Genomic DNA, 15,340 nt, shown 5'->3' with positions numbered 1-15,340 from the left:
CACCAAATGGTTCCTGGCACTCAATGCATGGATGTTTGTAAAATGCTCTTTACCATTGTGGCTTGAGCAGCAGCCCTTTTCCTGGGCTGCTCAACCCACAGAGATAAATGGCATTTTAGGTCCACCTTCATGGTGGTCGCAACATAATTGCGCTGTCGGGTCCGCTGACTCCTTGTTAGACGGTCCTGTGCCTGAGAAACCGCCATCAAAATTAGACACTAAATGTTTTTATTTGTTTGTTAATACTTGCACTGTGTTATCCTTTGCATGTCCTATCTGCACCTGCAGTTGCCGTAACTCTATACGCGCACCATACTTTCCTTGTTGGTCTGTTGGAATCGTGGTAAGATTGTTTGCTAATATTGTATAAACCCGTCGCTAATTTCACTTTAGTCATGCCTAAACAGCTATACCTGAATACGGAGGACATTTCCCGGCTGTATGAAACTTTCTATTTCGTATTTTCCATTATGCTGGTGGATCAGACAGCGATACCCTGGTCGCACGCAGAATATTAATTTAAACTGCTAAACCACAGTCCATGTTATTGGTGTGCATCTATCACCATTTCATTAATTTTCATTTTACTCATACAGACTTTTCCTTTTTTTAAAACTGCAGGAAATCGAATCCAATACTTTACTGAAATCTCACCACAATTCTTCAGAATTGCAAAGTAATTTCAGCAAAGTGAATGTAACCAAAAGGACCAAACAATACTATACATTTAAAGAAAATAACATTTCATTTCACTTTTGTCATGAAGGAATATCACAAATCCAAATTGAATGAGATTCGTCATCTTTTAAGAAACTTTATAGCACAAAGATCTAATTCTCCCGCCACCCGACAAGCCAAATATCACATCCACCACAGGTAACTAAACCCACTATTAAAATTCAAAAACCCTAACTAAAAATAACCCCAAAACCAAGCAACAAAACTGAATGTTTTTCTCCAACTGGATTTTTAACTGTTTCCTTCCTTCACAGGCTACAATAAATAAAAAATACATCTCTTTATCTCCACAGGCAAAACAACAAAAAGTAGCATTTTGTAACATTTAAAAACACATATACTCAAACATTTTTCTTTCTCCTTTATCTAACGGAATAACCAACAATGTTGTTGCAACGCCAAGCAACTTTTGTTAAACCCAGAACAGGAATCAAGCTTCTAAAGAATGGTGGCTATCTCAACTGTAAGGAGAGTTTGACTGAATCCAGGAGGCATTGGAGGTGTGTGCAATATGTATCTTCCCATTGCACTGGCAGAGCAGTTACTCTGGAAGATAACGGTGTTAGGACAACAGAGAATAACCACTCTGCCTCTGCAATGCAAATAGAAGTACAAGACAATATACAACAAATTCAACTTCTTGCACACACCTCCAATGAACCCTATGGTGCAGTATTAAGAGAGGTAGCACAAAACATTCCCATACATGTTGTCAGTAGCATGCCCTCCATATCCAACCTTAGGAGAATTGTTCAGAGTCAAAAACTAAACTGGCAAGTAATCCCCACAGTGTAACACCCCAAACCTGTGAAGACATTAACATACCCCCTCAACTTTACTGTAACTTTCTCTAATGAACCTTTCCGCCTACATGACGATGAAACCCCTAAAAAAAAATACAATTTTTAGCACTACCTGTAACCTAGTATCCCTGGGAAAAAGCCCAATTTGGATGATGGAAGATACTTTTAAATCAACACCCTATCCATTCATCCAAATGTATACTATTCATGCCAACAAGAATAACACAATTATCTCGCTAGTGTTCCTCAAAGTACACTGAATTTTTAACAGTGCTCAAAATTATGAATGAAATCCTAGAAAGGTAATTATAGATTTTCAATTGACAATGATTTATACAGTCACTAAATTATACCCTAATACCTAAATTCAAGGATGTTTTTTCACTTTTCTCAGGCGTATTGGTGTGCAAAATACAAAAATCATCCTTGGTTTAGGACTATTTGTCAAACAGTAAACCACAATTTGAATTAAGAAAATTAACTGTTATGTTTTGTACCACCTGACAGTATAGATGCATTATACACTACAATTACAGAATCTGAATTTACCCAAAATGAAGAGAAATTGGGCAGTTACTAAATTACTTTGAAGATATGTGGATTGACTGTCTAAGCAGGTCAGGTCACAGGAGGAAGCCAAAGTTTCCCACTGAATGGTGGAACTGCTACTCGACCTACTTAGAGGGTGGTGCAAAAACTTACAATGCCATTGAGGGATGGCACAATTACGTCAACAAATCAAGTGGTAAACATCACCCAAATCTATATCATTTATTGGAAATTTTGAAGAAGGAGCAAAGTTTCCAAGACAAAAAGCTTGCACAATCACTGTCAGGTAGTCTAAATCCACGAGTATCAAAGAAATAAAGAAATGTCTGAAAGACTATTAAATAAAATTCAATAATTTTCATTGATGGTGGCTTTAGTCTATCTTGGCAGTATTGCTTACAGATCACACTTCTAACACAAGCTAAACACTACCTACATTACTAGCCAGTTTTTAAACCACACACTAATTTGTTTGGAATTTTTGCATTTGTTTTTCATCTAAATTAAAGGAATTTTGTGGGTACTACCGAAGTTGTCTTTTTTTTCCAACTCATGGTGACTTTTTAAATCTACTTGTCACCATGAGTCGCCATTGGTGCACCATCGTATGCCAGAAAATAAACCCAGTGTTCCAAAAACAACACCCAAAAATGCATGCTTTTTAAAATTTCACCATCCAAAAATAGCATTCGCCATTAGGAAAACTCCGAACATTTAAGCCTGAAAGTTTTTTCTGCCCAGTTGTCTTCTCTGCTTCCAAATTCAACTAGTCCTTCATCAGCAAAGTGGAGTACTCCTCGCTAAAATGGCACAGCATACCTGAAATAAAAAACAAATCCAGAATCCAAAGTGTAGTCCTCTTGACAAAAATGTCCATGTAAAAAAGGCAACTAATTAAGGCTTACTCCACAAGAACCATGTGGTCTTCATCCAATGCTTAAAAAACCATAATCCTTAAAAAAATATAAGCAAAAAATGTGTAAAATGTCACTTTTATTCCAAAAAGTTTTAAAATAGTGGTAGTCATTTTTTTAACTGCTATTTGCAATCTATTTTTGATATAAAAGCAACTTTCCCGACGAGGGTATATGATCACATGTATGGGGATTAATTTGTTGTTAAAACAACATTTAGGATATTACTACTTATCATCTAACTACCTCCCCCCTCTATCCTTACATTACAGACAGCCACATATATACATAGATTAATAACTTAAAATGTGCTTACCTATCAAAACAGACGCACAACTGCGTACGTGAACCAAACCTGTAAAAATAGAAAAAGGACATTTTACTCCATTGAAACCAAAGGTAAAGCCTGGGAAAGTACATAAAACATGTTTTACAATATGTTCATTAATACTAACAATTACACATTTTTTAATATATGTATTAAATACGTTTTTCTAAAAAATTCTGTTGTTTACTTATTGTTAATAAAATGTTTAAATCCCCAAAATTGTGTTTTTTTTGTCATTGTACTTACAATTAAATTAAGTATTATTTTATTGTAAAATGTATTTTACACTGTTTCTATTTTAAAATAATGTTTAATTAATTTTCAAACACCTTTTTCATTTTCTTCCATTATATTAATTGTATTAATAATTAAAAAGCAATACATTAATACTCGGGTATTAAAAGTAATACCGGAGTATTAATACACTTCGCCTCCCATGCCCCCTATATACCTTGCATCCCTTCCTTAAAGGTGGGTGGTACTGATTTATAAGAAATGATTTACCTTTAATTGCATAATTATATTTAAATACATTTCTATCATTAGTAATGAATACTCGGGTATTAAAATGAGTACCTGAGTATTAATACATTGCCCTGCCCTGAAATCCTATATCCCTTGCATGTCGCCCGTAAAGGTTGGTGTTACTGATTTATTTTTGTATTATTTAAGTTTAACTACATAATTAAATTTAAATGTTTCTGCCATTATTAATTAATACTTGGGCATTACAATGTACACATGAGCATTAATACACTTCCCCAATTGTAACACTGATATCACTTGCATCCCATCCCTAAAGTAGGGTGTTACTGATTAATAACAAATGATTTAACTTTAATTGCATAATTAAATTTAAATACATGTCTACCATTATCAATTAATACACAGGTATTAAAATTAGTACATGAGCATTAATATACTCCCCACCATAACCTCTATACCTTTTGCAGTCCGCCTCTAAAGGAGGGTGTTACTGACTTTTGTATAATTATTTAAGTTTAACTGCATAATTAAATTGAACAACATTTCTGCTATTGTTAATTAATACTCAGGTCTTAAAATTTATATCTGAGTATTAATACACTTCCCCACTTTAAATGCATAATTAATTAATGTTAAATACTATACAACCACGATAAATTAATACTCAGGCCGTTAAAAATGATGACCTGTGCATCCACGTAGCTACCCAGGTGAGTAACTGAGCCCGTCAACCAAATAGATAGCCTTAGCTACAATGTAGTCCAGGAAGGCGCTTTCTATTGTTTGGGCTGACAAACGATAGGGCTACTTAGGCATGTTGAAGCAGGCCTGACAAATTGTGCCAATGTGCAGACTGTTGCACTGAGCTTACCTAGAAAATTCCTGTAATGATTTGTTTTTATTCCAGTGTGCCAGCGTCTGTCCATTCTCCCTAGGCACTGCATAAATGATCTTTTCCCCTTCCCTTATTCTCTTTTCATTTTCCCACATCCTGCTTCCTCCCTCTCACCCTGATCCCCTCCCACATACTCTTACCTCTAATTTAGCACATGAACAGATGCTTCAGGTCATGAGAGGAGGGACTTGATCCATGAATACAAAAGGTTCCTCCACGCTAACATCACCAGCAGCAGCAAGGAGGAGGGAGATAGGGTGAGTGACTGGTGGGTGTTTTAGCATCCTATTAAAGGTGAAAACATGTTTGCACTTCCTCTCTTTTCCAAATAAGAGGACAGTGGTATTGGCCCTGGTCATGTCCAGATTGGACTAAGCCATTGCATTATATGCTGGCCTGCCAAAACATCTTTTGAATAGACTCCAGACTGTTCAGAATGTGGCAACCCGGTTGGTTCTGGGTCTTCCAAGACGTGAACACATCTCCATGCATTTGCACAAGTTGCATTGGCTCCCTAATGAGAATTCCGGTATGACTGTTTTTTTTTTTTGTAAAATACCAATACGCATTGGGGTCGAACCCTGCCTTCCGTCGCTGACGCGCCAAACATTGCCACGATGCCACGACTCGCGTAGAGTCAAACCACAGTATACTACATACAAGATGCACAGGGCGACGATGACGTGCTCACCTGAGCCCCGCCCTGCCCCCAACCCGCGATACACAGCGCGGATAACTGATCACCCGATAGCTGAATAGGACAAAAGGAACATTTTATTAAGATGAGGGAAGCTCGTAAAAATTGATCTAATTGATTTACTTTCCCCTTTTTTTTTTAAATGTGAGGATCAAACCCAACCTACTTTAGTGCCTATTGCACAAGAGGCTAACACTCACCACACTGAGCTAAAAAGCTCCTAAGGAAAGCTACGCCAGGCCTCCCTAGACCCACCGTGCCACAGCCTCGCTGTTTCCAACGCTCTTGCGGCTTTCCTGGGCCCAAGGTGACAAAGAGGAGAAGACCCGAGGGATGCCGCCTTATAAACCTAAATGCGGTAAGTTTCGGTTTTGAAACGTGTACAACACGTCATCAAGAAATCTGGACAATGAAACCAGCCTTTCCAACTGAAGTTCGGTTTCATGGCGCGACTAAGGGCGCCCCTCCTCTAGGCGAGTGGGGCGCCTAGTCATTGGCTCCCTAATGAGAAATGTATTCTTTTTTATTCCGCTTTCTAAATACATAGAGCTCTCCATCCGTCTGGACCTGACTATCTCTCTGCCAAGATTGCCTTTTATCTAATAATTACCTGGCCAACATCGCTAGAATTCACCTGGCTGTTCAGGTGGCCACTCTTTTTTTATCTAGGGCCGGTTGGTTGAAACAAGCTTCCTACAGATTTGCGTCAAACAAAGAATGAAGCAGTTGTTAAGAAAAAGCCCAAGACATGTATTTTTTCACCGTAATTGTCATCTGCCTTTGTTCCTCACTTTTGCCGTACAGCGCTGGGACACTCTTGAGTAGCTGAGCGCTCTACAAATCTTTTTAACATAACAGTGGAAAACTTCCCATAACTATCTGCCACCATCAAGCTACAATGTTGCCAAACACCTCTCTGCTCCACCACATCCATTCTTATACAGCAAGTTTGAAAATGTAGCTTCTCAGCAAGCGATAAACATAAAGTTGTCTACAGTTGGGATGGCGGCAGTGAGTATGTTCCTCAAGCAGACATAATGGGCACCACCGTGCCAGGCAGCAGCCCCAACATTCTCTCATTGACTTAGAAAAAGTAAAGCATTGAACAGTACTATTCAATTGCATACCAGTAACTCTAGTTATTTACACCGATTACAACATTTTGAAGTGGTAAACCCCGTGTGTATAGGGGAAAGCAGAGGTTATGAGAATTCGGAAGGGTGCTAAATTTGGTTCCGCCTGGCGTACTATCTTACAGAAGGTGAGTGGTGCCCTTCAACCTTGCTTATGCAGAAGTAGATTTGAAATCTGGCCTCTCTAACAGCTGTATGTTCACATAGGCTACTACTAGCCATGCCCAGTGACAGGGAGCAAACATTTCTGATGCTTCATGAGTGGCCAGATGAGAGCAGCAGTAGCTGTAGTGTTACAGTAGTGACAGCAACAGATAGGGGCACAAGGAGTGGTGCAGAACTCAGGTGGCCAGGGAGCACCTGGTATTCTGAGGCCTTCATTAGCGATGATCAAAACTGCAGGACAGGACAGCTCGGGGAGCCCTCCGGAGCGTTTCCCAGTGTTTTCAGTCACGGGACTATCTCAAACCCCTTTCATAGATAGACCCACTTGAATTTAGATTGCCTACTTACTATTATCATGTGCCGTGATTGAGAAAAAAGTTAGTAAACAAGTAGGAAAACAAATGGCTTCAATTGCATAATAAGCAAAAAAAACACTTTAACTCTACTAACATACTGACACCCATTATATTATGGTTTGGGCCTCGTAATGCAAGAAAATCACAATGCAGAATTCGCAGCAGGAAGTCTCAGGTGATTTGGGATTATTCACCAAAATATTCTGATCATGGGCTTAAGAACTGTGAGGGGCAGGTGGATATATGCCCCCCCCCCCCCCCCACACACACACACTAGATTTTGGAGTGGGGGAGGAAGCAGGGGGTAATATATATTCCAGATTTTTAAGTGGAAAGTGATTTGAAACAGTGGCAGCCATGCTGCAAATCACGTAGGTCTCCTTGAAGGGAGGTAACCTGAGGAGTGGACTCAGTGGGGCCCTATGACCTCATTGTTTTGTTCATTTATTTTTTTATTGTGGTCATTGAGGTGTTAAACCTCTGCTCAAATTGGTCTGTTTGTCAAGCCTGGTGAGCCAGTAGAGTAATGGAAGGTGGATGTTACTGTTTTGTGTTAATGTGACTTTGGCTCACCTGGCTTGAGTAGAACCCAATTTTAGGAGAGATGCAACACCTCACTGACCATATTCAAATAATTATCAAAAAACAAAGAGGTCCCCGCAGAGTTTGCTTCAACAGCATGAGTTTAGACAGGAACGTTTTGTCCCTGTTTGAGTTTCAGCATCTGTGGAATCATTCCAAACAGCAAAGCACTAGATTGTATTTATTAGTATGCACATTGATATCTGTGTATAGTGTCAGTTTTATTAAAGGTGTGATGATTGTATTTATTGAACTTCATGTATTGACACTAGTTGAATAACATTAAATGAATAACTGAACACAAAACACTGACCTTTGGCATTAAACGGAAGAAATAAGGATGTAAACCTGCAGTCCCTGAACTGTACAATATGTAACCCTGGGCTCCAAGCCCAGCTTCCCCACTTGACCAAATTGTGTGATCCAGGGTTCATCGCTTTATTTCACAATGTATTCTCATTAACCATTGTGAGCACATTGGAATAATTCAGTACATATTCTGCTCTCTACAAAAACCTCACTTATGTGTGATTAATATAAAATAAGCTTGCTTGACGTTTAACAATGATATAGACATATGAAATAAAGAACTTTATTTTTTTTTAAAGATATGACTTTAAGAAACTTCACTTGATGCGGTAATATCATCATGAACTTCATTTAAAGCCTTTATCATATTTTTCTCATCACATTCGTTGCCTGATTTACATGTTTTGATGGCTCGACTCGTGCATTGGTTCTTGGAGACAAACCAGGCCCCTTACTCAGCTCTCCAGAAGCCTTTTAAGGAAGATGCGTTGAAGAACAGTTTCCTATCACTAAAATTAGGATCACAGGGTGCCAATTTTCAGTGGCTACGAGCAGCAAGCAGCGATGCTTTTGAGGCGTGGGACTAGCTGCAATCTCATCTATGTCCACCAAGTGTCAGCCTTTCCTTAGTTGTTAGCCAATGTTCCTATTAACTGCAATCTGTGTTTTTTCACCATAACGGTTATTACCCACTATTCTACGAAGCTTACAGAAAATAATGAAAAACCGGGTAAACGAGAAATGAACCAATGCGTTGCCTTGAGAATTGATTCTTTTTCGCTAGAAGAAAACTCCCAAACTTTGAGGATTACAAACATTGAAATGGCCGACACACATAAATGTTATCAGTTATGTTTTAGTTTTCCTTCTTTTGAAACAGTATGCATATACAGAAATGTGTACTGGCACAGTCACAATTAAAATTCAGCATATACATACACGCACAATATAAATGATTTAAAAGCCATTGCATCATCAGTAAGCGCCTGTTGTGCATGATTTGTTTAAAATCCATCTGCACATCAATGGATTGCGGCAGCCATTGGTGCTGGAGCAATTTTAGGAGGTGGGGTGCCATCAATGTTACATCACTGAAGTCACAGCGATTGGGAACAATCAAATTGTCACACAAAGAAAAGAGTAGTAAAGGAGCCTGGCCATTTGTGTTGAATTTGAAGAACATTACTGCAACAATATTACTAAAGCACTGTGCGATGTTATTCCAGACAGCACAGTTTCCACCACATTTGCACAATCATATAGTGTTTCTGATAGAAGTATATAACACACAAACAATGACATCTAGCAAACTGGTTGCGGCAAATATTTATCATTTGTGCATCACCAAGTGTTTGGATTTCTTTTTATCCTATTATAAAATCTTTGTTTCCATCATGCTTCAGAATTAAAAATGTGCTTCAACTGGGCACTCATAACTGCTGATACATTTTGAAACATTTGTATAGTTCATTTACAAGCATGTTTGTTTTGTGTTACAAAAACATGACATCCTACAACGTTTTCCTTTCGGCTCCCTGTATCAGAGCAAGATTATGAGAGTTCACTTTCTAAAAAGTATCTCACTTTGCAGTCAAATCAAATCAAAACCAACTTTATTCGGTTTTTCATAATTGTAGAAATACCATAAAAGTTCATAAAATACATTTTATACAATTTAAAAAAAAACAGTTAAAATTTAAAATTTAGTTATTAATATGCAGTGAAAAACAATTTGTATAAAAAAATCACAATTCATAAAGTTATGACCATAACATGCAATTTTTTCGATAGCTTCATCAGTCCTCTGTTATACAAGCATAAAGGCTCATCTTTGTTAAAGATTTAAACGATGGCGAATACAGTATTTAAGAAAGCGCGCCATCGCTTTTGCTATTATTTCGTCTTCGAGGTACTGAAGCGCAAAATATGCTGGACGGCATTGGCGCAGGCCCCAGTTTTTCAGTATGGGCAATAGCCAGCGGCTCCGTGGTATTGTATAGAATTTACAAAAAAGTATTGTATGTATGGTCGATTGTGTGGAAACAGAATCACAAGGGCAAGGGGTTGATTTTGATGGCCGTTCGTTATAAGAAGGAAAAGAGACCATTAAATGAAACATATTAAGTCTAAAGCGTGTCAGCAACAATTTTTCAAATTGAGTTAATCTGTACATCAAATAGGGTTCAATGGAAAACACAGTTTGAGCTAATAAGCCCTATTGAACAGAGGGTTTCTCTATCTCTTTTAGCAGGCGTAACTGGCCCAATTGTGCCAGGCATGCTTTTTTTAGATCCGCCTTTGAGATCTCAGTTATTGATAACGGCTCTGTAAAAAAATGTCATGCCCTAAGTCTGTTAATAGAGCTTTGACATATGCTAACCATTTTATCTTTCCACAATGATCGAGTGTCTGTATGTCTTGTATAATTGATCTTGTTAGATGGCATTGTTCAGTTACCCAAATTCGGCGCCACAGCATTACTGGTTGGATTTTTATGGTGTCTGATAGATAATCTATGCCCAACTCTAAATGACAGGCATATGCGGAGGAACTCCTCGGTACTCCAGTTAAGTATCTTACAAAAGAATTTTCTATTTTTTGCAGTTCATCCACATTCGCAAGACCCCATATCCCAGCCCCGTACGTGGCGGTGCTAACACATTTTGCATTATATATTTTTAACAGTTCTAGTGGCGGTCTCTGTCCCAGTCTTTGTGCAAACGATTTTAATGCTGTGGTTGCTCTTAAGAAGGCCAGTTTCCTTGCATTAATCGCTGCCTTCCACTTGAATTTTTCATCGATGACAATTCCCAAGTATGGGTATGTTACGGTTCTGTCGAGTACCTCGCCTTTTACAAACAGACTTCTAATCTTTGCAGTCTTTTACCCCGCATGCATAGTGTAAGTTTTTTTTACATTCAGGGTCAGGTTTAGACTCAGCATGAAGGCACAGTATCTGTCTAGTGCACGCTGCAGTTCAACAGGAGTTCTAGCTAGGATGACCGCGTCGTCGGCATATAACAAGGCGGGTATCTGCCGACGACCAATTGAAGGGAGATCTTTACTTCCCTCTAGCATAGCGGCCTCAAGCCCATTTGTATACAGGGTGAATAGAAAGGGGGCCAGCACACATCCCTGTCTGACCCCCTTTTCCACCCTAAAGCTTTCTGTGAGTTGTCCTTTGGTCCCAAATCTTACTCTGCCTGTTGTTCCAGTGTATAATTCTCGGAGGAAATCTACAACCGGGGGGTCAACACCCATTGTTAAAATGATTTTCCACAGCCTCGAGTGTATTACACAATCGAAGGCTGCGGATAAATCGACATACACCATATTCAGCGCGGTCCCCTTGGCCTCCACGTATTTTCCTGCCAATAAAGACAGGTTTAATGCTTGGTCTACTGTACCTAGCCCCTCCCTGAACCCATATTGTATTGCCGAAATGATGTTCTGACTAGTTGTCCACTCCTGGAGTCGGTCGAGAAGAATCCGACCTGCCATCTTCCCAAGCGAATCCAGGAGCGAAATAGGTCTATAACAAGATGGGGAATTTCGGTCCCCTTTTTTAAATATAGGGACCAGTATCGAAGTTTTCCAAGATTTTATTAGGCCCTCTTCTATGTAAATGTAAGTGTACTTATATAGCGCAAACCTGTCACCCAAAGGGCATCCTGGCGCTTGCTTAGGGAACCCGTCCTGGTATTCCCCTGTGAGAAACCCCGGCAGGGTGTCCACAAGGTGAAAGCCAGGCATCCCGCCGCGAGGGGCCGTAGTGGAGATTAAGCAAGCTATTGCCCAGAGTTGCAGAGTGTGACCCCGTGATTCGAGTAGGCACCGGAGCGAGAATTGTCGAGTCCGTGGAATTTTGAGCCCGAGACCCGCCGAGGCGGGGAATCGAACCCTGGTCCACGGTCAATCTCAGCTTCCGGGTCTGCCGCCTCTAACCACTGAGCCACGCTTCTCCATGCTTCTCCACACTTCTCTATGGTGGCATTTAGGACATTTGTCAGTAACGGGGACCAGAGATCTACTTCATGTTTAAAAATGTTCACCGGAACCCCATCTGGGCCTGGGGCTTTACCTGTTTTCGAGGATTTTAGTGCTTTTTGCACCTCGTCATGTGAAAAATGCAATGTTATTGGGTAGGTAACCTGGGTCAGAGGATCTGCATTGTCCATACCCCATATATTCCCTTCACTGAAAACTTTAGAAAAATAATTCACCCATTCATGGTCGCTAATCGCAACATCGATGGATGGTAAGTCCTCTCTGTCTGTTAAAAAAGGGGATCTAACTATTTGCCAGAAGGTTGCACTATTTTAGTTCTGAGCTTCTACTAAGACGCTCCCATAGTTCAGTCTTTAGCTCCTGTTTTCTGGTTTTTAAAGCTAGGGCATATTCTTTTCTTAGTCTAATAATCTCCCCTCTGTCTCTCTTTCCCCTACTTAGTGCTTCCTTTAATTTTGAGTATGCTTTTGTGCAAGCTGGGCTAAACCAGCCTTTTTTCACCTGACTTTTTTGTTTATGTGATCTAGTGAGTGCTTTCTTTATATTTTGAGAAATGATGTTGAAGCTAGCCAGAACTTCTCTAGATTTTGTCCTAGGGTCTAGACAGTTTATAATGTCTGTCTGATTTTGTCTGACTATTTTTGCATCTCCTTTGTCAATGTTTCCCCATTTTAATGTACAACCATTCAAGGATCCTAACTGAAGCTCTTGCTGGTCTAAGATATTCATTATGTCGTTTTTTTTTTAAAATTTTGAATCGTATAAGGCGATGGTATTTGGGAAGTGATCGATCAATGGGTTTTTAATTACTTCAAATAGTTCGATGTTTGGGCCTTTGCATGATGAAATCAGAACATAATCTATCAGTGATCTTTGCAGTCATAAAAATAAACAATCTCAATGAGAAAAGAATACGCAACAATTTGTCAGAAGACATATCCTGACATTTGACCTCTGTCTTCGAAGGGACAGCAAATCTGACGCGATAAAAACAAAATATAAAGGCATCTTTATTGCTCATTCACCTTCTGAACTCATGCATGCTTATTTTGGGGGAGCTGCAGCACCCGCTGCACTAACTGCCAGCTCCTACGGTGGCAATAGACAAATAAAATGCTTTTCAGGCCATAAAAAAATTAACTAATAATAAAGTGTGATGATTCAATTCACTTATGAAACATAAAATAGTATTTCATGCCTTTCAATGCAAGGACTGCATCGGAGGTGGAAGGGTACACTACAGAGCCATTAGTAAAAGGTGAAAGAAAATTAGTCCTATGGGTGGAGCCTAAGGACACTCTAGTGGCCAAATTACAAGTCTGGCATAGCGGAATTCCATGCGGGACTTTTGCCCGATTCGTAATTGGGACCGATCACAAGTGGGTGGTATTCACACACCCAGATTAACTGGGTGTGGAAACACCAGACCAAATTTACCAGCTGGAAAACTGGCCAATACCTTTGCCATGGTTTATGGGTATGCAAAAGAATAGGTAACATTGGGTTACAATGGCAGCTGTTCTATCAAGACAGACCAAAAAACAAGGAAAAGGAACTCTTAGCTGATTAAAACATGCATTGGCATAGCCAATAGGTCTCGCCTTTGGGACCTTTTAAGTATTTAATTACGCTGCGCAATATCCTTGGGGCAACATCAACTGTTGCATGGCTAAACACTTATAATGTCCCAAAGGCGAGACCTATTGGCTATGTCAATGCTGGTTTCCCTGGCAGCCAAGTACTTTAAGTCGCAAGTCCCTAAAGTAATCAAAACAACCAAGTATCAGAACGCCAAAGAAGAAAAAACTTTGTGAAAGTTTTTCCAGCTGTGGCCTGGGAAACTGAGCGGCTGCTGGTAGACAAGCAACGGCTGATTATTGGGAGCGATGGACTGGCGAAGGGAGTCCAGCAACACAGTGGGGCAAATGGGTGCCCTCAAAGGCGGTGGGGGTGAGAGGGGCCAGAGGGATGGGCTGTCACCGAGTGGATACTGCATGCGGGTAGGCCATAAGGTAGTACGACTTACAATTTCACCCGCCCACGCCCCCCCCCCCCGCAAAAAATGCCTGGACGCTTGCCTGCTCCTCACCTGGAAACGCAGTCTGCCCTTGTCGGGGGAGGCGGTGGTTTCCTGATGCCCGGGCTAAATTGTTGCGTCCCCTTCGGCTTTCTGTTCTCGCTTCTCTTCCTCCAAGTTATCCTCCTCCTGCCGGTCTGCGGGGCTTCCCTCCACAGAGCTACCCTTCTCCTCTGCGGGCCGCTCCCCCGAAATCTCCCCCCCCCACGGGTTTCCCCTCTCCACCGCCCTTGGCCTCCGCATCCTCTTCCGTGAAGGTGGTCAGTCTGCAGGAACCGACGGACGAGTACACTGCGATGGTCTGGGGAATGCATCGGTCTTGGGGGGCGAGGAGGCCAGATTCCCATCGGGACCTTGCGGAGCCTGTCTCCACACGCCCCGCCTCCTACAGGACAGGGTGCGGGCCCCAGCGAGCACTGCACCGAGGCATCCTACCGGGGGTTCACCTGCACCTCGACATCCCGGATGTCAGCCTTGCGCACTCGTGGAGTCAGTTTGGTGTTCACCTGGGACAGGATGACCTTAAGCTGCGCTCGCTGGTAGTTGTCGAAGTACTCTCCAGTGACCGCATAGGAGGCGAGGTAACCCTGCTGCCTCCAGCCACCGCCCTTGCCTTTGGGATTCCGATACCTATAGTTGTACGGCGTGTAGGCCGAGTACATGTAGCTGTCCATAGCCTCATCCGATATTGTAGCCATAGAGTCTGGCTCTGAGCCCGCATCTGAGGCCTAATTAAATCAGGGCGACAGGTGAAGGCTGCACATAGCTCGATTAAGACATGAAATTGGCCTTTTGCAACCCCACCTGCAGAGACAGACCCAAGACTCACCATAAGCACATAGCAGAGCTTAGAGTGGATAACACAGACTTGTTTTAGCCCAAATCGATATTTCTAGTCTAAAAAATGTCTCGCTTAGCTGAACCTGTGCGCCTTAATGCAAGTAGTGCAGTGCTTATTTTAACTTGTCTCTTGAGGCAACTTTGTCTCATGAAATTTTATCTCGCTAAACACATTTTGCCTTAGGGTTTCTAGCGGCTCTTCAACGCACCTAATTGATAGGGCAACAGTATGTTAAGTTAAAATATAGTAAATTGTTATGTTCTTAAAATGGATCAATGTTGACCTGATTTTCCTATGGTGCCCTCTGTCATTGTTTATTGTGAGAATAGAACTTCCCATAGCAGGTGTTGTTGCCTAGTGTCCTCCCTTTGTATTGTACTTTTGAGTTGAACCAGATGGATTCCAATCTTGTGTTTTTGATACTTTGTTCCATCTTTTTGTCGAATAGAAAAAACGACA

The 15,340-nt window shown here is 40.9% G+C and overlaps 1 pseudogene; it reads right to left on the bottom strand.

Moving 5' to 3' along the window:
• Positions 1-3,323: 3,323 nt before the first annotated feature.
• LOC144769138 (zygote arrest protein 1.L pseudogene) lies at positions 3,324-14,738 on the bottom strand (annotated as a pseudogene).
• Positions 14,739-15,340: the final 602 nt, after the last annotated feature.

This window comes from Lissotriton helveticus, chromosome 7 (genome assembly GCF_964261635.1).
Source record: "Lissotriton helveticus chromosome 7, aLisHel1.1, whole genome shotgun sequence".
In the NCBI taxonomy this organism is placed as follows: Eukaryota; Metazoa; Chordata; class Amphibia; order Caudata; family Salamandridae; genus Lissotriton; species Lissotriton helveticus.
Note: the sequence above shows the minus strand (reverse complement) of the source record. Positions and strands in the feature narration are given on the sequence as shown.